The sequence below is a fragment of the Rhinolophus sinicus genome, chromosome 13, assembly GCF_057876585.1.
Source record: "Rhinolophus sinicus isolate RSI-liver-muscle chromosome 13, RSI-T2T, whole genome shotgun sequence".
In the NCBI taxonomy this organism is placed as follows: domain Eukaryota; kingdom Metazoa; phylum Chordata; class Mammalia; order Chiroptera; family Rhinolophidae; genus Rhinolophus; species Rhinolophus sinicus.
The window spans coordinates 48,518,834-48,541,446 of NC_142513.1; the positions used below are offsets into that span (position 1 = coordinate 48,518,834).

Consider the following 22,613-nt stretch of genomic DNA (forward strand, 5'->3'; position numbering starts at 1 on the left):
GGAGAACCAGTCTATTGGCAACATCTGCCCATGACATAGTTAGGCATTCTACATTGTTGAATTGAGCCTAAGGAACTAAAAATCTGTGATTAAGATTTAAAATGACCTTTAGGCTCCAAGTCTTTCTGAATAGAGAAAATTCTGGAACCCCTGGATGACGTATCTCACACTGTCTAAGAGGGTGAAGGGGGTCAAACACATGGTGATGGAAGGAGAACTTACTCTGGGTGGTGAGCACATGATGCAATATATAGACGATGTATTACAGAAATGCACACTCAAAACCTATACAATTTTACTAACCAATGTCACCCCAATCAATTTAATAATCTTTTTTAAAATTCAAAATATAAAAAGAACTATGTACTGATTTGCAACACTTTTGTAAACCAAAAGTTATTTCAATATAAAAATTAAAGAAATAATGCTAAACTGAGTTTCAGTAGAGCCAGTAAACCAAATACAAAACCCTGACAAAAACACATCAAAATAACGCCGTTTGTTTAGGATTATCTTTTCATAAATTGCAAATAAAATTATATTAATAATAGGGGTGTATACACACACACAATTTACTCCAATCACTTAATATTAAGACCATTTTTAGAAATAAGTTAATTTTGGGCCTAATCAGTAATTATAATGGCAAGTATCATCAATTATAATATTTTAATAAACCTGTCAACAAAGTTGGTAATAAATCCACAATAGAAGGAAAGTTTCCTAAAATAACCCCTAAGTAAACAAACCTTGAACAAGATTACTATTGTATTACATGAAATAACCAAGTACTTTCTGATTCTAATATTCTGGGAATACCTACTAATTGTGAAAGAAAACCATAATTTTAGAATTTCAATTAAACACCATTAAAAAATACAAAAATGGCTTTCATATATCAATAATAAACGGTGTACAATTTCCATTACTTCAACATTATGAAATGCCTGAAACTAATTAATAAAAAAACTATAGTAGCAGTATCCCAACGTAACTATTTGATTAAAAATAGACAAACATACCTTGCAGTTGGATAGGAAGACTCAATTTTAAAGAGATGTATTCTCTCCTAATAAATCTATTGAATTTGGTGCAAATGAAATCAAATTGTATTTTTTCCCAAGTTGCAAGATAATTTTAAGCATCATTTGAGAGAAAAAAGTGCGAATATAAACAGGGAATATTCTGAAAAAGAAGAGAAATGAGATAGAACTCAATGGACTAGATAAGACTAACAAGCATCAGTAATTTTATCAAAAGAAGGTAAGAAACAAGTCAATAGAAACGCAGCCAATTATATGGGGGAATTTCTATGATACAGAATTTAAATCAAGTGGTAATTGCTCAAGTCAAGGTGAATAATTTGAGTATGTAATACTTTAAAACCATAGTGATGATTATCAGAAAAATGACAAAATTGACAAAACAAAGAAAATACAAAAACTTATGTTCTAATGAAAACGTGTTTAAAGAAAAACACAAGACACAAAAGGCATAAAACAGAATATGACTGTATTTCAATACACAACTTCTGTACAATCAACAAACACCACAGTAAAATGAACTGCAATGTATGTGGCATTTATTTGCATGACAAATGGCTAACATCTTTAGTCACAAGAGCTCTTAGAAACCAGTAACCAAGACACTAACATTCCAAGGGAAATGGAAAAACAAGAAAATGAAATACAAATGCCTGTAAGAGTAAGTTTACATGAAGATGACTGAGCTGAACAATGACAGAAGAGCAATTTCTTTCTAATATCACTGTCAAGGATTAAAAATACTTGTATTTAACGTTTGCACACTTTTGAATCTTTTTGTACATTTTGACCTCTCATAGACAATCAGTGGGAGACAGACTAGTGAGGAACATCTCTATAATAAGGGGGAAAGCTATAGTTGACTCAAAATTTAAATTTTGGGTATACTTAGTCCTAGCATTTCTAATTCATTGAAATTATTTCAAATAATTAGTTGAACAAATTCAATAATTTATATAAGCATTACTGCATAGAAAATACATATATTGTTAGCTGTATTTTTAATAAAAATCTTTTAAAAAAATATGTAGCTAATATATGGGCCCCAAAACACTACTTGTGTACTTATTTGTTCTTCAACGCAACCCAAAAAATGTGCAGAAAACTCCATTAATAGTAGATGACACTGGGGAGTGAACATAAAAGCAAAACAAAGGCATTTAAAGTACAACTATTAAATTTAAATTTCTGTGTCCTCTGAAATCTCAAAAAAAAAAGATTTGTGAATAAATTTTAAATTTACCCTGTGAGGATAAATGGGATCAAATATATGGTGATGGAAGGAGAACTGACTCTGGGTGGTGAACACACAATGTGATGTATAGATGATGTAATACAGAATTGCATACTTGAAACCTATGTGACTTTACTAACCATTGTTACCCCAGTAAACTTTAATTTAAAAAAATGTACTGTGATAGTGAAAATTATAAACACATGTACTTAATACTCATGGGGGCACTGGAACGAGACCTTGCAGTTACACTCCCTAAGCATCTCTGTAATAACGTCTCCGCCATTCCAGCTCCTGAGATCCAGTCCAACAGTCAACATGCCTGGCTCTAATTCTCTCCAGTGACACCCATTGTCACTTTCAAACATGAGCTTTCTAAGTCCAGTTTTCTGATCAGCAAGGAGTGTCCACTGGAACACAAGACGCGTCTCCACACATGACGAAGACATTCTTCTGGTTTCGGTGAAGTAAGTGGCAGGCGCCATCGTATCAGTTTCCTATTCAGCCATCACCTGAGAGGGCACAGTGGGGAAAAGGAGGAAAGGTCAGAAGCCCACTTGATGAGCTCAGTAGGGACTAATACAATTGCTTTTGTGCATTAAAATGCCAGTGAAATTCCTTTTGGAATTTTCCAACACCAAGGAGACCAGATGTTGGTCCTCTTCCTGTACTTTGGTAAATGGATTGATCCCTCCCTGCAAAATACTCCTCATGTCATCTGTGTCCGTTTCAACCTTGTGTTTGGTTGCTTGTATCTCTTGGTCACTAATTCAGGGAAAGAATTATTTAATGCAATCTACATGATTTTTTCTGTACCAGAAACGTGACAATGGTGACCAAACACTGCAATGAAAATAACAAAAGCTCAGTCCATTTGATGGAAAAATAATAACTGTACTAAATATATTATTAGTAATAACTGTACTAAAGATATGCTGATGGGCCTTGGAGAAGCACACTGTTCCCCAATATTCCCCAATTAAATTTAAAAAAAAAAATGTGTGAGTCCCAACACAGTCCGAGACCTTTCCTCTCCATCTCCTCAGTAATTAAATATGGAACTTCAGAAAATATTTAACTCCTGACACATTATTCCAGCCCCAAAGGCATTAATCTTCTACTAAGCTTTGATTTATCCTAAGGTGGTGGTGGGGGGGCATTTTCCTGATTAAAACCTTGATTTTCAAAGGTATTCCATGGATAACAAGTAGGCAGTGAGACTCAGAGAAAAAAATGTTTAATGTTGCCAGCATGTCCTAGTTCAAGGCCACAGCTAAGCCCAGCCTTCTGTGGGCATGTGACACAGGACTCTAGCAATCAGTCTGTGTCACCCTCAACCACTGGGCCTTCCCGGTGGATCCCAGACATTCTGGTACTATCCGAAATCGTCAGCCATGAAATCATAGAAATCATACAATAAGTTCAGGATAATTTGTTAGTCAGCAATATGTAACCTAGACCAATCTCCAATGCCACCAGCTGCCACCACAAGTGGCAGAACATCAACTACAGCCTGATGATCAAAGGCACAATGAACTGTCCTCACAATCAGCTCACCAAGGACATTCCTGGGACCAACGATGGGCGTTAAGGGCACTGGAGTGAGGCGTGCCCAACAGGTCTGGTGGTACCAAGTCTTGTGACTAAAGAGAAGGATGGCAAAGGTGTGGCTTCTTAGAACTGTCATCTCCTGACAGGGAAAAGGAGAAACACTGTAAGGTAAGACACACTCAACTCTGACGAGAAACACCTGACGCAGCAGGTAAGGGGAGGCTCGTGTTGCCTGTTACAAATTCCTGAGAACACTTAGAAACAATTCCTCACCAATCAGTCCTGTAGCTAACTCAACCCTCCCATGTCAGCCATGACTTCATTACTACTGCTTTTCAGTATCAGCACCTTTTCTCAGTTAAACAAACTTCTGCCTGATCACACTACAGAACTACACTTGCAAAAATACAGTTTAGCTGTTTCATAATTTCCAATTCTTGTACAACTGTTTCCTTTGTCGCACTGGTTATGTTGCCATGGTTAGGCATAAATACGTAAATTAATTTAAGATACAAATAATGTCTTACTTTCTGCATATGTTCTACATCTTTACTTTGCTAAAATCATCTTCTAAAATAATTCTGTTATTAATTCTCGGGCACAGCTGAGAACTCCCAGGCACCCAAGAACAAAGTCTGCACTACTGCTAACCTCCTGGGCCGAGCGATAACTGCATCCCACAACAGCACTTCTGGATCCAGAACCTTCTTACCTACCTGTGGTTCACAGTTAAGACTTATGAATTAAGTATTCCATAGAAAGAGGGATGTTCCTAATGTTGTCCTCGGATAATCTGTCTGCAAATATGTGTTTACTTCGTCATATTCGCCTGAGAAATATACAAAATAGCCAAGGTTAGGTACAAATGAGATACCAGGACACAAACTAGGATGAACTGAATGGAGATCATTAAATGCCAGCAAATATTACTGCCCCCCAAAATAATTTTTTTACTGTTTCAACTTTCCAGAGCATCTTTAGCACAAATGTAGAGAATACTGAAATGTTTTTGTGCTAATTCTGAATAATCTGAAGTCCCAGAGACCTACTTAAAAACCTTCTGATAGAATCAACTACCATAAAATAAAACAATCCATTCTCCAATTCTCATTAAGAGTTAACTCCCAGGCAGCCGGTTGTCTCGGTTGGTTAGAGCACAAGCTCTGAACAACAGGGTTGCTGGTTCGATTCCTACATGGGCCAGTGAGCTGCGCCCTCCATAACTAGATTGAAGACAACAAACTGCTGCTGACCTTCCGGAGGGGCGGCTGGATGGCTCAGTGAGTTAGAGCGTGAGCTCCCAATAGCGTTACTGGTTCAATTCCCACATGTGATGGTGGGCTGCGCCTTGCACAACTAGATTGACGGACAACAACTTGGAGCTGATGGGCCTTGGAGAAGCACACTGTTCCCCAATTAAATTTTTAAAAAAATGTGGAAGTCCCAACACAGCCCGAGACCTTTCCGCTCCATCTCCTCAGTAACCAAATATGGCACTGCCTTATCCAAAATTAATCCTTTAAAGACCGTTTCAGTGGTTGTTTTCATCACTCATCAGTTTGTCAACCCAAATAGAACAGTCAGCACATACCTCCAACCACACGTCCTCCCTTCTTTCCGTGGGCAATCTGATACTGTGTTTCACTGGCAATACTTGTCTGTAAGTCACGTGACCATCGGCGATTGTTCATACGGCCACTGGGATTACACAGCTGGATACAACAGCCCCGATATTCCCAAGATGTCGGAAGGCAAGGATAAGGACAGGCACAAACCGGGTGTAGCTTTAAAATTCCTTGTTGAAATGTTCCTTTTGAAGTCCTTTAAAATTTCAAACGCACAAAGTAGAAGCCATCCTTCTATTCCCATCTCTCTAGACAGCAAAGTTAAAAATTTGCCAGAAAGTCTTCTAGACAACATTCCATTCAATAATTCACTCGTTCGTTTTAGATTGTCATGGAGCAATATACAAATATACAGATAAACAATGCTGTAATATTTAACTTGCACATGTACAACAATTTGACAAAGAATGTTAAAACAATCAGATTCTAGTTACCATTATAGTAACACTGATGTACAAGTGTTACTTAACTCTAATCGTATCAGAATTCCACTCCCCAGAAATAGAAACTACTAACATTTCAGTTAGAAGAGCAAGTGGCAAATGGACTCGCCTCTGTAAACACAATGAGGTGATGCTTGTTCCAACATGACATTTTAAATATCAACCTACAGCAAACTCCCATTAAGAATATTTTTTCTGTGTTTGAATTATTCATATGAATAAGCTATAATTATTACAGTCTTTCTTTTACTGATGCATATTTCTAACATTGAATTTGTTAAGTTCAATCTATACCAATCTATAAATTCAAGTTGAAACCGTTAAAATCCTAGCAGCTATTTACACCATTTCAAAAGTTTTACACACTTATTTTCAATGTCATTGCCAAACTGCTCTTTAAGAAGGTATCCTGATTTATACTTTGATCAATACTGGACAGGACCTTTCTCTAAGAAATTTCCATAACTTACATTAAAGGCAACAGAAATACAACACTTCTGATTTATTTCATCACCTAACATACAAATATGACTATTCACCAGAAAATTTTAAAAAGCTGTGAGAATATGTGATGTATAGATGACATATTACAGAATTGTACACCTGAAACCTATGTAATTTTACTAACCACTGTCACCCCAGTAAATTTTAATTAAAAAAGAAAAAGAAATCCTCTTCTCATATAGATGCATATATAAGAAAAAAACAAAACATAGCTATGGAGCACTTTAAAACATCTTATATAAAAATTAACATACATTTACATTTAACATGAAGCAGGCTTCTGGAAATGTTTAAGCTGAGGATACTATTTTCATAATTAAAAAAATAAATGTAAAGCAATAAGCTAATAAATGAGAAAAGAGATCAAATCTATACTCCTAAAACTAATTTTACATGTATATGTATATATTCATTTATAATATACAAGGATATGCATATATATATATAAATTTGCAGAGTAGATGTATATAGCATAGCAAATTAATTACTTTTAGCAATGTGAATCTCCACTACCTCTGAATATGTCTCTGAATATAACTCTGAATACGATTTAAAATGGTAATTCCCTTCTCATGTCTTCCTTTTTCTTCCTAAATATAAAAATACACCCCAGGGATATTTTCTGTTTGTAAAAAGTACACAGTCTTATCTTTCGTTTTACATGAGAACCTAACAATATTAAGATGCAGAGGCAATCTGTCTAATCCTCTCCCCAAAAATCCACTGAACACCAAAAACGTTACACAACCCTAGAGGCCAATTACTATTAATTACCTATCACCCTGCCAAAACATTACAGAAGCCAATTTAGGATTGTCTACAATGACATATGTATACATCTATGTTTTTCCAAACTCCATGCATCTAGAAAAACTAGATGTTTAAAAATGATGTATGTACCTGTTATTTACAAAGTTGTCTTGAATGTTTCATGCAGTCCAATTAAATACAAAACTATGTCGTTCAAAGAGGGATAATAAAATGTCTCATAAAACACATTTCCTATGATTAAAACATGTAATGCCCTATCAGCAATACAACTACAAAATTATGACTTGTTTTTTTATGTCTAACATAAGCACTAAACAATGGCTTAAATGTACAATCTTCTTTGAGAAAACAGAATTGAAGATACCCTTTTAACTTTCCTCCCCTAACTCCATACACAGATAACAAAATAATGTGTAGCTCAAGAAACCCACCGTTCTATCAATTTCGTTAAGACTTCTGAAGAAAATAAAACCATGAAATTTTACAATGAATTATTTACAAAAGTATACTTTGTGAGACTTTATACATCTAGAAAGACTAGATGTTGAAAATTAAAAACTTGTATCTGCCTATTATTTACAAAGTTGTCTTGAATATTGTCATGCAACCAAGGGAACACATACAGAACTGTGTATAGTTCCAAGAGGTAGTATAAAATCTCTTTAACAAAATTGTTTATATTGTGAATGTTAAAAGAAATAGAGGGGGAAGGATGAATAGGCAGAACACAGAGGATTTTTAGGGCAATGAAAATCCTCTGTAGGTTACCATGGTGGATACACAGCATCATACATTTATCCAAACTCATAGACCATACAACACCAAGACGTAACCCTCATGTAAACTCTGGGTGACTATGACATGTCAGTGTAGGGTCATCAGTTGTAACGTGCCATCTGGTGGGAGATGGTGATAATGGGCATGGATACCCACATGTTGGGTTGACAATGGGAAGGCAGTAGACGTGTGGGGGCAGGGAGCATATGGGACATCTCTGTACCTTCCCCTCAATTTTGCTGTGAACTTCAAACTGCTTTTAAAAACATTTTAATAAAACATAATAATATAAAAGAAATATATTGGGGAGGTTGGTGTATCAAAAAGCACCCAATGAATTTATATGGTGTAAGTTTTTGAATATACAAGTCATACTTGAAATGATGGTTAACTGTTCTGAGAATGGGGTAAATGCATAATCTTGTCCACTTCCCCTAACAACTATATTAATATATAAATGTTGCATAGCTCCAAGAGCCTGTTTATCATGATTGCATTGCCATGTTATTTTTAAAAGACAGCGGTACCAACAAACTCACAATGAAATATTTACAAAATTATACTTTGTGAGATCTCAATACACCTAGAAATCCTACATGCTTATGACTAAATATTTCACTTGCCCATTATTTACAGAGTTGTCTTGGTTATTGCCATGTAACAAATGAACACAGAACCACTTAGTTTAGAGATTCTATAAATGTTCTTTAGAAAAATGATGCATCATGAACCCCAGTACACCAGGGAAATAATACATACGTACATATCCCTTAAATTGAGGTATTTTTATATAAAATGGATACAATCAATTTAATGACTACAATCTAATTTTTCTTCTAAATAAAAATGTGAGGTAAAAATACTTCTAAAAAAAATACTTCTAACCATTACTCGATTTCTGTCCTGACAACATATTTACAAGTAACAAAAATATAGCTCAGAGGCTTTTAACTCAATTTTCAATTAACTTGTCTTTAATAATCCCAGCAATCCAATGAAAACTACACAAAGGTGAACTAATATCAAAGGAAAACTTTCTACCCTCTATCATTCTGTTTTTTTAATCAACATTGTATGTATTTACAAAGCCAAGCTGTTATAAAGCAACCAGTAAATGTCTGTTAGCAACAAACCCCGAAGAGCCGCCTACAGAGTTCCTAAAATAATTTGCAAAAGTTAAATATTTCAGCCTTCTAGTTTAACACCACGATTACAACATATGCATGTCCACAATCAGTATAAACCAAAAATAGATGTAAAGCAAAAGAATCATGCATGAGAGGTGAGATCAGGAAACATCCACTACCCTTGTCCATACCCCTTAAAACAAACCACTAAACACGGAGAAAAAACTGAATTGTATTCATAAAGTTTCTGAAATTTAAAAGTATATCAGCAATGCAACATACACAGAAAGAGCAGGTGTTTTAAACATGAACACCCAGCAGTTGAAAGAGCACACTCAATACTCAACAAGAGCTGGTGCACTCTTTCCACAAGCAAAAAGAAAACCTCATGTGCTATAATTTTAGGTTGATATATATATATATATATATATATATATATTCAAAAATGTGACAGAAATTTCTGCACATCAACAAGGTTATATGGTGTAAAAACAAAGATCTGATCAAATGTACACAACTATCTAATCGTCCCCATACACACTAAGTGGAATAGAACACATAGGGGTTAGGTGACATTCTATTGGTAATAGATATTTTTTTAACTATAGTTCAACATTTATATTTACTCTGTGTGTGTGTGTGTGTGTGTGCGCGCGCGCACATGTGCACACGTGCAGGGAAAGCGGGTATTTCTATACACCTACGTAGGAAGTTAATTAAGATGTTATACAAAAAGCTTCTCTATTATACATACAGCAGTCAAATACTTCCCTCCTGTCCCAAGGTTGAACATCCAAAAATTAAATGGAATAAGAAAAATTATACATGTTTACATTATTTAAAATATAAATTGCAATGATTTCTACATTTCAACAAAGAATGTCTAATTAAAAAACATCAAGAACACACGAAACAAACAAAAACCATAAAGAATCAAGTTGAACTCACATGAAGATGCTCCCTTGCTCTGTATCTATGATCAACCCATGATTCTATCTTTAACATTTCAGTAAAAATACATTTCTAAAATTATTCACAGAAATCATATATCCAAGTGTTTTAAAACTGATTATTTATCTCCTATATACAAAGAAAAGAATAATGCAATCTCCAGTAACCCAATACATCCCAAATAGACATAGTATAGCAGCAATCCAATTTGCCAAAATAGTGTTTTCGCCTTTGTCTGTCAGTTTGGTAGTCACAAAATATATGCCTACCAACAAATCTCATGCAGTTGTTACAAAACAAGTAAGTAAATGAAGTTCATAAACTAAACCATCCTATCCCATCTGCCCTCCAACAAACCAAAGAACATCAACTAAAGCCCAGTTACAATCATTTGGCCAAAAAATGATGTTTCTATGCTATGACTTTTAATATCAAGTTTTATACACACATGAACACATATGTACATGTATGGATGCATGTGCACATATATGTAATACATATGGGACATGTAAGCAATCCTTGTGTTTCAAGGACTCAAAGTTTAAAGCAAAAACTTATATGTACCCTAACTATTTTATATACAACCATCTAAAAAACATCCCTTCAGCTGCTCTATTATTTACTTACAAAGATAAACTGACAACCATTAGGGAACGTTTTCACTCTATGTATAATTAATATACCTATAAAACATGCAGGTATACTAGTTCCTATGCTTTAAAAAACATAACTATGTCTATTATATACACATAATACATAAACATTCCTTTGTCAGCCCGCAATTTACTGAACTCAGATTTGATATACCATTGCTAACATCCCCCATAAAAACTTATAAATTACCTATACAACTAGAAATAAGTATTTTAAAAGAACAATTCACTATTATCTTTAAAAGTCTAATTCCATTGGCAAGTGAAAACTTCCCGTAACTGTGCTATTTTACCACACAGAGATTTCTCCGTTATACAAACAACTGTGTTCTATCTGTATGCTAATAGCTGAAAACTATAAACAAAGGCAGGTCAACAGTTCCAATGACATTTCCACCATGATGAATCTTGCCATAAAACCGTGACATATACTAATACTACACACTTATATTTACAACGTAAAAATAGAGCCTAAGGATCCAATGAACACTGAGACTAGAACTGATATTTCTGTTGATAAACCAAGTGTTTCTATCCTAGTAAAAGTGGACACATATTTATAATGAATTTACAGTGCTGTTTATACATGTAGAAAAGTGCATATTAAACAAAAATATTTAACATTAATAACATTGTTTATAATATATAGCAATATGTACCAGAAATAAATCAATGCAATTGAACAATTCTACCGGCGAAAATAAAAAATTCTGCATCTACGTATTTAACATCAGAATATTTACAAAATATATGTGGATCCCCAACATCTGAGAAGGCAGGGCAAGACCGACTCTACACATAAGCACGCACACAGCCCACCCAAATGCCCTATTCTCCTAAATTCAGCTTTTATTTACCTATTACAGGCAAAGCAGTTAGAAACTCCTCAACTACCAACGAAACTGTCTTCTAACAGCTGAAATGCCCCAAACATCAGCCATCTCTATGCTTGATAAGATGGTGTAACACAGTACTTTTATTATATAAGGAGCAATACAAAGCCCACTTAACCCTGAACAGGCAAGTGTTCATGGAGGCTGGCCTTCTGTGTGACAATTCAATCCTATCATACACATTTTAACATAAAGACCATTTACATAATAATTCCATCCTCTCATATACATTTTAATATAGACATTTACATAATAAAGTCTAAGTGACAGCTATACACAGAACCATCCCCCTTCCCAAAAACCCCACAGCAATAACCCAATCAAATGAATTTACACGTACAGCATATTCTGAGGTATTCTGACAATTCTATTTTATAATCATGTATTAAAATAGTTCTACGTATTTTCCCAAACTAGTAACAATCACAACACATTAGGAAATGTCGCAAAACAATTACATTTGATTATTTTATACACAGTATGCTCAAAATACACATAAATAACTAGAACCTGACTTTCTTTTTCCTGATTAATGTGTTAAGTACTTGTCATGTCCATTTTTTTCCTTCTATCCATGAGCACATCAACAACACAGAATTGTGTACCTTTACAAAATGTCCTCAGAATTCCTTCCTATACTATTTTCCAGAAGACAATTTTACAAAACATGTTTAGAAACATCCCTGTGAAACCAGCTCTATTATCAGAGCAACCACTAAAAAAGTATATAAAATATAGAAATAATAGATTTGTTTATATACGTAGAGCCTCTGTGCTTGAGTAGTGTATTTCAAGAACATTTAAGTAAACAAATAAAATACAAGAAAATAATAAAACAATTACGATTACATGTTGAATTTCATTCTCTTCATTTCCTAACATCAATGAACGGTTCATACATATTTATCATTCACTGAGTATTTCATATTTTCATTTTAATACCATTATCCAAACACAATTTTCCTATTTAAATAAATTGTTAAGTTTCATGTATCCTGTAAAACAGTAGGGTTAGATTCCCGAGCTATTTATTTTATTTTTCTTATTGGGATCAGTGTGTTTTTCCAGGACCCACCAGTCGTTGTCCCTCAATCTAGTTGTGGAGGGCGCAGCTCAGCTCCAAGTCTAATCTCTGTTTTCAATGTTAGTCACAGGGGGCGCAGCCCACCATCCCATGTGGGAATTGAACCAGCAACCTTGTTGTTGAGAGCTCATGCTCTAGTCAACTGAGCCATCTGGCCGCCCATTCTGAGCTATTTTTAAAATGCCAGCGAGAAGGAAAAAAAACTTAAAATCTCTGAATGTCACATATGCAGGGCTTGTCCTGGCAAAGCTTTCCAAGGTGAGTTGATAATCCAAAGCAAGAGAAACTGTTCTGTTTTTTCCGAGTCCAAAACTGTCCAATGAAATGTAAGGATTTGGAAGGCAAGACGAAGTTCAGGACAGTATAAACCTGTATTTATTTAGTCTTGGATTTTGCAGCTGGTGAAGCTTCTGGCTTAATTAAGTCAGACGCGCTGCCCTCCCTTTCTGTCCACATATTCCTGCCGGGTTGGCTTGTGTCTACTTGGCATGGTCCAAACAGGCCAACACTGCGAGTTTTCTGATACGCAGTAGACACCCCTTACACTTGCATTTTGGGGAGGATTCTGGAAGACGCTATGTGAAGCTGCTGGGCTGGGTATGACACAGAGGACACCTAGAGAGGTGGTCAGAGGGGGCTGGTCCAGACCCCTTAGGTCAGCATGAGGTCTAGATTTGCACAGCCTCCTGTAGTCAACTGGTCCAGGACACTCCTGAAGAATCTGTAAACTACCAAGTGATCAACCAGGGGCAGTGGTTTGGGCTGTGCTCTCTTGCTCATCTGTGTTGGTAGCAAGGAGGTGTGAAGTCTGTCCGCACCAGGCCGGGCGGCTACCGTATTGCTTCTTGCCGTATTGCTTCTTGCTGTATGGGCTTCTGGAGACTCTTAGGGAATGGAGCAGGGAGGGAAGGAATGTCACTGATTTTTAGACTCCAAAGGTTCAGAGACTAAAAGCAGAAAATTTACAGTTTGGGCAGTGGCCAAAGATGCTCTAAATAATATCAGTTTATATACTCTTTGGCCTCGTCTGATTATTGCTAATTTCTAACATTCTTGCTACATGTCAACTTCAAAATGATGTGGTTCGCCATCTTTCCCAAAGACTGTTCTGGCAGGTCGAGGAATCAGAGAATCTGAAGACAGAAGTAGGGTCTGGTTCAAAGTTTTAATACAGTTCAAAGATGACAAAACCCTCACCTAGAAAGGTAGCCCTCACATGGCCATGTAACGGTGCCCGCCTCACAGTGAATTTCCTGAGATTTGGGATGAAATCCTTGTCCATCTTTCTTAGGCTCCATTCAAGTCCACGAATAACAGACATTTCATCAACTCCTTCCTAGGTGACAACACCCTTTTACATCTCTGTAAAACTAATGGTTAACTATATATGCGTATGAGTTTAAATGATGCTTATAAATGACTTTGAGATACTTCACAGGTTTACTTGCCAGTACTCTCATCTTGGAGTTATCTGGACATGTTTTTGTCACTTTAACAATAATTATCCAAAGTCTTTTCTTTTATACCAAGTTGGAGAAGATGTTTATGTACATTACAAAATCTAAGAGAATACCAGTATTTTGCTAACAATACTATGACTGACGCATTTCCATCTATTTTATGTGGCCAAGTACTCTGGTACCTACTAACAAGCAAACTGTTACATATTTCTCAATAACAATGACCTCTTGATTTCTAAGAGATTTGCACAAGAGATCAGTTCCAATGAACATGTGCTTGCTTGTTTTTTTAACATGTAAGATTAATTCTCCAGTGAGCTAGACTGAAACAGGTGGAGGCATCCAATAAAACAATAGACAACCTTCAGACACACTCATTTCCTTTTCCACAAAAGCCCCAAATCGAAACTTGGCCCTCTTGTGTATCACTCTAACTGATAGGCTAGGCAAGGTGAGTTTAAGACAGAATCACCCAATTATCTGCTCCCAGAAACGAGGCCCAATAAAATGCCCTTGTTTCTTGATTCAAATCTTTACAGAGAATGAGAAAGTTGAGGGTTAAACTAGAATCCAAATTTCACCTGTACGCTAAGGCACATTTCTCTTACTTTTTGTTTATTCATGCGTTGACTATACCAATAACTGTGAAAACGTACCAATATAACAAGAATGATTCACTGTCCATCAGATACCTCCTAGATGCCAATTATTATATGAGGCCTTGGGGAGAGAGCAGTAATAATGACACCAAAGTCTAGGGTGAACCATTAATTTTTTTTTCCTCCATAAAGGAAGGATACCAGAAAAGTCAGTCTATGCCTTCTTGTAACCATTTTTCCAAATGTTGCCATTATAATCTTAGACAAAGACATTATTCAGGAAGTCAAGGTTTTTAATGAAAGCTTCGTCATTGTGACTTCAGCAATTTGAGGGATGGGAATGTTTCTATTGTTACGATGACATCACTTAGGACTGTAATTCCACTCAGTAGAGGAAATACCCAGTGGATCTAAAATTCAAAGCCACGGTGTCCAGTCAAGCTCACTAGAGGGTTACACATTATACAAAAGGTAGCTAGAAAAATGTAATGCCACAAATTTTCTGCCATCCTACAAAAATAAGGAAACCAGTATCACTGCAATAACTTATTCTCATAGAAATCATGTCACCATTTTTATAAATCCTGCCATTCTCATTTTACTCAGTCCACGTGACAGAAGTCTCCTTGATTCAAGGGTGGGTTCCTTCATGAGTCACAATTTTCAAAAATCCTCCGTGATTTCTCCTTTTATTCAATACAACTCACAGAAAAGAGGTCTCCTTGTGTCCGGGTTCCTTCCTCAGTGGCTGGAGCACAGAGCGTGACTCTGATATGACCTGTATATACCTATACTCTCCAGCACTTCCAAACCTGGACAAATCCCAACTAAAGTGGCTAATTTTCAAAGTCTGTAAATAAAAGTGAACAGTCCGTTGTAACACTATTCCCATAGAGAAGCATCATTAGATTAAACAGTATTAGATTCCAATAAGCAAATATACACATCAGGGTTTTCACAGCCAGCTGTAACATACATGCGCAGTTTCCCCCAGAAAACAGCATTTCCCAGACTCCTCACCCAGAAGCCCCTGGGTATTGCCAGTTTACAGCAGCTTGAAAATGGGGATACTTAAAACATGTGTCTACATGCAAAGTCAGTCCAGTTCTGCATAGTACAGTGGCCACAGAGAACACAAACCAATGAGCCATTCCCCAAAAGTATGTGCATTAGGCAGAATTTACCCCATCTAGGAAATCGACACACTACTGAGATCACATTACCCTTTAAAGTGTTTTGAAAAACATTTACTGTTTTCTGGAAATTTCTGATTACTCATCATTTTTACTCAAAGTGAAGAACTAAATAAAAATTTGGGTAGTTGATTCACTAATAGAAAAATTACCAAAAAATAAACTTGTTTCCTCAACTGAGGAAATGATTTAAGTGCAGATTGGCGATTTGTTCTTACCAGATACATGGGTTCATATTCTCAAAGAGATTAAAGGCACGTATCTCTTCCCATACAGTTGATCCCAATGGCCACCATCAGTCATTCCTATTGTTATAATAGTGTGAGGAGAAAATACAGCATTACGCATTGACTGTGGTTATTACATGACAACCAATTGTCTTTCAAGATTCCCTGCTCATGTTCCTATTTTTAAATATTTTATAACATATTTCATTGTTATCCATACCCACATAAATGAGCAGTCAGTCATGTAATAGCACTTTCAGAAAATGAATACTTCATTCTGAGTAAAACCGAAACCGACAGCATCTGCCCTCCTCAGACTCAGACCCACTGAATCAGACACTCCCTCAACTGTACTACCAGCCCTTAGTGCTTCCCATGTGTACTCAAGTCTGAGCAAAGTCTGATTTCATCTTGGCTGCCTACAAATGTCAACACGTAACCGTCCAAGTAAGCACAGCAGGGACAGACACCCCATCAGCACAGCCATCTGACAGCAGACGATACTGCCCATGATGTCAGCTCAGGAAGGACGCACAACCTACACGGCGGACGACGCTGGCTGCCACAAGTGCCCTGAAGCTAAACACAAAGCAGCCCGTGAATGGTCATTCTCCCCACTGTCCCGATAGTCAAACAGGGCTGCTCTCTTCCTGCCAACCATGCAATTCGGACAGCGCTCTCAGCTGACATGTCTCCCTTCACACTTGGACAACACAGGACACACTAAAATCACTTTCAACCTTGTCTTTTGCCTTCCTGTCTTCCTTTCATTCACTACTGCACTCACTGTCTACAGCTAACTCATTCCTTCCATTACCGTTCCTCCCTCACCCACTGCTCCTTTCTTGAGCTAGCTTGGCTGGACCTGATTCCCTTGGCAGAAATGAAAGCTGTCATCAGGTTCAAGAACAATGAGTTTGATCACGTGAATCATGCCCCATCCAAAAAAAATAAAATAACTGTGATCGTCTTCCAGAGACTCCTATGTGCAGGGGACTTTCTTTAGGTCACCCGCAAAGAGGCAGCACCCCAAGAATGGGGTTATGTGGTGGGGCTCAGCCAGCATCTCCCAGCATCTTTCCCCACACAGTACCCGAGCACTCCAGGTTACACCCAACCTCCAAGGTCCAATGACCCTAAGTGAACACTGTACCTCAAAAGACCCCAAACTCATTCCTTTCCTTTGTCGCTCAACTGGATGCGTCTAGTGTGATTCGGGTAGTACCTCAAAGGGCAGCTCTCTCTCTCAACCCATTCGGCACACTCCCACCAGTCAGCATGAGCAGCACTACGAGCAACCAAGCCCATCTGTGAGGTAGTCAACATGCTGAAATTCCTGGCAGGAAAACAGGGACTTAAGAAGGTAAAGAACTGAGAAAAGACCTGTCTACTACTTTAAAATGAATGTTAATTCATCTGAACCCCAACCGCTTTTCACTATAAGCTAGTCACAGTATTAACGCACACGTCATTCTCTCTCTCTCTCTCTCTCTCTCTCTCTCTCTCTCTCTCTCTCTCTCTCTCTCTCTCACACACACACACACACACACACACACACACACCCTTAACAAATTAAGATGACTAAGGATAAGATCTTGGTATATTCAACTGTCCATCGTACCTTTTATATACAAGTTGCTTCTAAATACCTACCTAATTACTATCCAACCCCTCCCCCCAATAGCTACTATCAATATAAGCAAAGCATAAGTGCCTGATCATAGAATGCTAATCACAGATACAGAAAGACCCATTACTCATACAAGTAAAGACAGATACTAACAAATGATGCGAGAATATGAGATCCCCAAGCTGCATGGTGTTTAGCAAATCATTCCTCTCTGAGAGCTCAGCGTCCCCAACTGCAAAATGTCAGTTTCATCCCCTTGAATCACAGTCACAATCTACATGTTGCCAAGATACAGAAAGTGATAATTTACTAAGAGGAAAATGAGAGCAAACCGTCTGATGTATGCTGAAAATATAAGTCTCCTCTTCGACCCAAGCAATGTCTCAGCACAAACTAGTGATTCCCACTCCTGGGGTAGTTGGAGCTGTCTCAGAGCTTGGGGACATGGGACAAGGCTGGAACTGAGTGATGCTAGTAATGGGGAAAAAACCATAGCTCCCGAGTCCTTACTCTCTTGCAGTTACCACCGGAAATGCACAATGAAAAAGACAAACCTGAGATATCCCACAGCTGCAAACGTGGAGGATATTCTATAAACAGAAACTGCAGTTATGATCCAGAACCAACCTCCATTCCACTGGAAAATCCTACAGCTCCATTCTCCCTAACCTGCACAGTACTGATGGGGAAAGCCTGTGACATTTACTGTCTGCAAACTTTCATTCAGAAAAATGTGTGCCAAGTCACTGCATGACACTCTGGCTGGACTTCAGAGGACTCACATTGCACTGCACTTCATCTTGCTCAGCAAACACAGCTCATCACGAGCCCAGCCAGACACCTTGGCAGACAGCTTTACAGAAAGAAAGGACTTCTACCTGCAGACAGGGCATCTAGAGTATGAATGACCACCTTCTGCAACAATGAAGTTACATGGCAGCAAGAGCATTCAACTGACACAGAATTAAGGTCAAAACCTGGTGGGGGGGAAAAAAAAATCAAAGACAGTTACACTCCCAGCAATCTTACAGAATAACATTGAGATTTCCAGCGTCTTACAAAATATAACCCACTTCTGCAGCAAATCATCCAACAAACTGAAATATCCATATGTCACCACAGACAGATAAACTATCAAGAATAGCAAAGCTTATTGTTTTGTTCACCTGAAACTAATAAAATAAAAATAGCAACAACTTACTCTTTTCTCCAATAACTTATTATAATCCAATTTAAGAATCTAGATTACACTGAAAACGTTCACCGCAATATTCCAGAGCTCAGTGTAAAAAGCACCAATGCGGAAGAACCGATGAGAATGGTCCAACAGAACGAAAGCAGATGAACGAGATGCAGCAAAGTCCAATAACGGGTCTGGGGCTGCTGCGTTTCAGGGGACTCTGAAGGACACCATGCTAAGTTTCAACATCTCTGATACAAGGACCCAGTGTGGTGCGGTAATATAGTCAAATTCTACTGTGGAAAGAACAGAGCACAAACTACTTTTCTGGATATGTGTCTCCTAATAGACAAGAAATCACCCATATCGCGGAACTAGCCGTTTTAATTTTATTTTTGCTATCACAGCACCAATTTCATACCATAATCTCTATAAATAGCTATACAAGTATATTTTTAAAATATGGGAACAAAAAACTCTCTTGAATTCGGATGCACAAGTATCTAATGCCTCTAGGTCACTGTTTTATGCTCATCAGCTATGAGCCCATGTGGTTCGCAGCCATCAAACATCCAATGGAGTTACTAACATGGGACCTTCTTGAATCTTGGCCACCTCACCTACTTTTGAAGATGTCTTGCTCGCCAAAGAAATGAATGAACCCAGCCACGTCTTTCCTACTAACATTTCCACCCCACATTAGAACCCCAAAATCACAGGCAGGGAAGCGTGATGTTAGCAAGTGGGATGCAGAGCCCAGCTGAGGTGACGGGAAGGTAGGAGGACCAGTGGACGCTTCTTCCATCTGCACCCCTGCACCTCTCACGACAAGGCAGCCGTCAGCTGCCACTTGAGCACTGGAATGAAATAACTGCAGCCAACCCCACGCTGCTCCCACCAGCTGCGTACTCCGCTGTCACAGAGCACATGTTGCAGGACGTCCGCCTAACGCCATTTATCAGCATTCACATCAAACACACACACCCCTGGAACTAGGCTTCAAACACAGCTCTTCTGTTAGGCTTTCGTCATCTCACTAAAGCAAGACAGGACCTCTCACCTCTGCAAACAGTACCTTGTTGATTTCCACTTTTTGACCAAAAATGCCTAAAATGTGCCCCCATAAATGTACTGTAAACTCCATGACAAGTTTTAGCTTCACTACAAGTCCTGGTAAATACTAAATATAGTTTGGCCCCTGCTACGAACATCTGACGACCTCAGACTGTTAAGAGTATGGAATTCGGTATCAGATGGGTCTAGGTTCTAACCACAGATATTGCACTAAAAGGAAGTAACAGTAAAGTATCTAAAAACCTATCTATCATTAAAAACTCAGTAACACTGCCATCTACTGTGTGATAGGCTTTGTACCGACTGATCAATTGCAGACAACTGAAGAGAAACAGTAAAGAACAGAATGAATTGCCCTCAGGCACCAGCAGCTTCCGTGTGGAGGCACTTACCACACATACTTTTGTAACGTACATTCCGCAAACATGAGCCCCCTCCTTCCCGGCCTTTGCTTACACCCGGTGCCTGATCCAAGAGGCGGTGGTCTCCTTCGTCCCTGTCCTTGCTGCCATCTCGCCTGCTCGGGTCCCAGGACAAACTTCCTCTTTTGCTTTCAACAACATAAATATGTATAGAATAAAAAATAATTAGCTCAAAATGTCCATGGAAATTTTTTAACAAATGGATGTTTGAGGAACTGGCATGTGCATTACTACACCTGCCACTTCTAGGCACTCAAACTCTCAACACGTCACACAAACATTTTCAGTTGAGAATAATGTTCTCTGAAAAGTCTACTGAGGCACATTGACTGGATTTCAGTGTCATTTTAAGCTCAAATTTTGAAATCATTATGTTCAGACAAGGTCCTGTGTCATCATGAACCTAGCCAAGGCCTCGGCAATAGCTCTTACTTCTCTTTAGAAGGTTATTTTACCTGGAGAGCGTTACGTTTCTGTCTTAAATGTGGTTAATACGGTTTTCAGCCTCGTTGCAGCACTACTGGGGCGGATCCACACTGACATGCCAGGACATTCAGTGATCAAATTCTCGCGTCCTTTCAGGGTCATCACTATGTGGGCAGAAAGGGAAGGCATAAGACTGAAACAGTTGTGATAGAAACACCCACGATAACATGCCTTGCTTTGTTTCATACAATTAAAACACTGAGCATTAGTAGATGTATGGCCAGTCCCAGGGGAGTTGGAATGCACAGAAGGGTAAGACAAAATCTGGCATGTGCTATGAACTGGTAACATGTACTTGACAATGTCATAGGACATATAGAGCCCATAACTGACTACTTGTTGAAATAAAGGTTTTATTTAAAATGAAAAAAGGGTGGCCGGTTAGCTCAGGTGGTTAGAGCGTGGTGCTAATAACATCAAGGTTGCTGGTTTGATCCCTGCATGGGCTCCTGGGAGCTGCGCCCTCCTTAAAAAAAAAAAAAATAAATAAATAATAATAAAATAAAAAGACTAAAGTGTTTTTTTTCTGATCTTTGAAACAAGATTATGGAAATTCCAGACAAATATTAGTAACTACAACCACATAGTTCCTTAAATTACTTGATCTAGTCTATAAGTAAAGACCCACATGAAAGAAAATATCACCAGTTGTTTACACAAATACGACTTCTGATCTCACGTACCCGTGCAATCTAGTTGAACTCACAGAAAGAGTAGAATGGTGGTTGCCAGGGACTTATGGGGGTTGGGGTAAAGAGGAGATGGTCGTCAAAGGGTAGAAACTTTCAGTTATGAGTCAGTTCCAGGGATCCAAAGGTCAGCAGGTTGACTACTGTTAATATTTTATTGTATACAGTTGACCCTTGAACAATGTGGGGATTAGGAGAGCTGACCCCCAGTCAAAAGTCCACATATAACTTGGAATCCCCAAACTTAACTACAGTCATCCCTCCGTATCCACAGGGGTTCCACACCCCACACCCCCCCCCGGGGACCAAACTCCAAGGATGCTGAGTCCCTCATATAAAATGGCAGAGAACCAGGCATGGTCGGCCCTCCACATCAGTGCGTTCTCCACCATGGATTGAAAATACTGCTTTTGACCTGAATCTGCAGGTGTAGGGGAAATGCAGGGATCCAGAGGGCTGTTTATTGAAAAAACTGCATGTATGGAAGCGGATCCATGCAGTTCAAACCTGTGTTGTTCCAGGGTCCACTGTACTTGATGTTTGCTAACACTGCAAATGTTCTCACCATAAAAGAAAAACAGGGAAACTGTAAAGTGATGGATGTGGTCATCTTTGCACAATATACTCATATCGAATCATCATATTCTACACCCTAAAATGACCTTGTCATTTACCAATTATATATGTAAAAGGCTGGAAAAACATCAGAGGACTTCTAAAATTTGGCATGATTACATGATCAAGAACCAGAGTTTATGAATGCAGGGAGCTACAGCACTTTTAATAAGCTTTTATACGAAGTCAGTGTACCTGTTACATAAAACAGGATGCCAACAACACACCCAAAACATGAAGGTTTAAGATACCAAAACTATTAAATCCCAGAATGCTACTTAAAACTGCTCTGTAAACCACAATGAAAATATAGTTATGCAACATGCATATATTATGGAGTCACAGTTGACAAATGTAACCAGGAAACCAGGAAGTTGTTCCC

The 22,613-nt window shown here is 38.0% G+C and overlaps 1 protein-coding gene and 3 non-coding genes across 4 annotated transcripts in view; all 4 read right to left on the reverse strand.

The window, feature by feature from the left end:
* Positions 1–16,120, reverse strand: part of LOC109459061 (uncharacterized) — a 94,842-nt gene extending 78,722 nt beyond the window's left edge. Inside the window, exons 1-4 of the transcript XR_016018246.1 lie at positions 5,420–16,120; positions 4,545–4,657; positions 3,835–3,967; positions 1,023–2,789 (exon numbers count right to left, since the gene is read on the reverse strand). The gene's annotated coding sequence lies outside the window, so the exon portion shown is untranslated. The remainder of the gene's footprint in view (positions 1–1,022; positions 2,790–3,834; positions 3,968–4,544; positions 4,658–5,419) is intronic.
* An 877-nt stretch (positions 16,121–16,997) lies between these two features.
* LOC141568387 (small nucleolar RNA SNORD108) lies at positions 16,998–17,067 on the reverse strand. Its single transcript, XR_012491531.1, has one exon. It is a non-coding gene; the product is annotated as a small nucleolar RNA SNORD108 (small nucleolar RNA).
* Positions 17,068–18,529: 1,462 nt separating this feature from the next.
* On the reverse strand, positions 18,530–18,596 carry LOC141568379 (small nucleolar RNA SNORD64). The gene has a single exon (XR_012491524.1). It is a non-coding gene; the product is annotated as a small nucleolar RNA SNORD64 (small nucleolar RNA).
* A 2,177-nt stretch (positions 18,597–20,773) lies between these two features.
* Positions 20,774–20,845, reverse strand: LOC141568388 (small nucleolar RNA SNORD107). The gene has a single exon (XR_012491532.1). It is a non-coding gene; the product is annotated as a small nucleolar RNA SNORD107 (small nucleolar RNA).
* Positions 20,846–22,613: the final 1,768 nt, after the last annotated feature.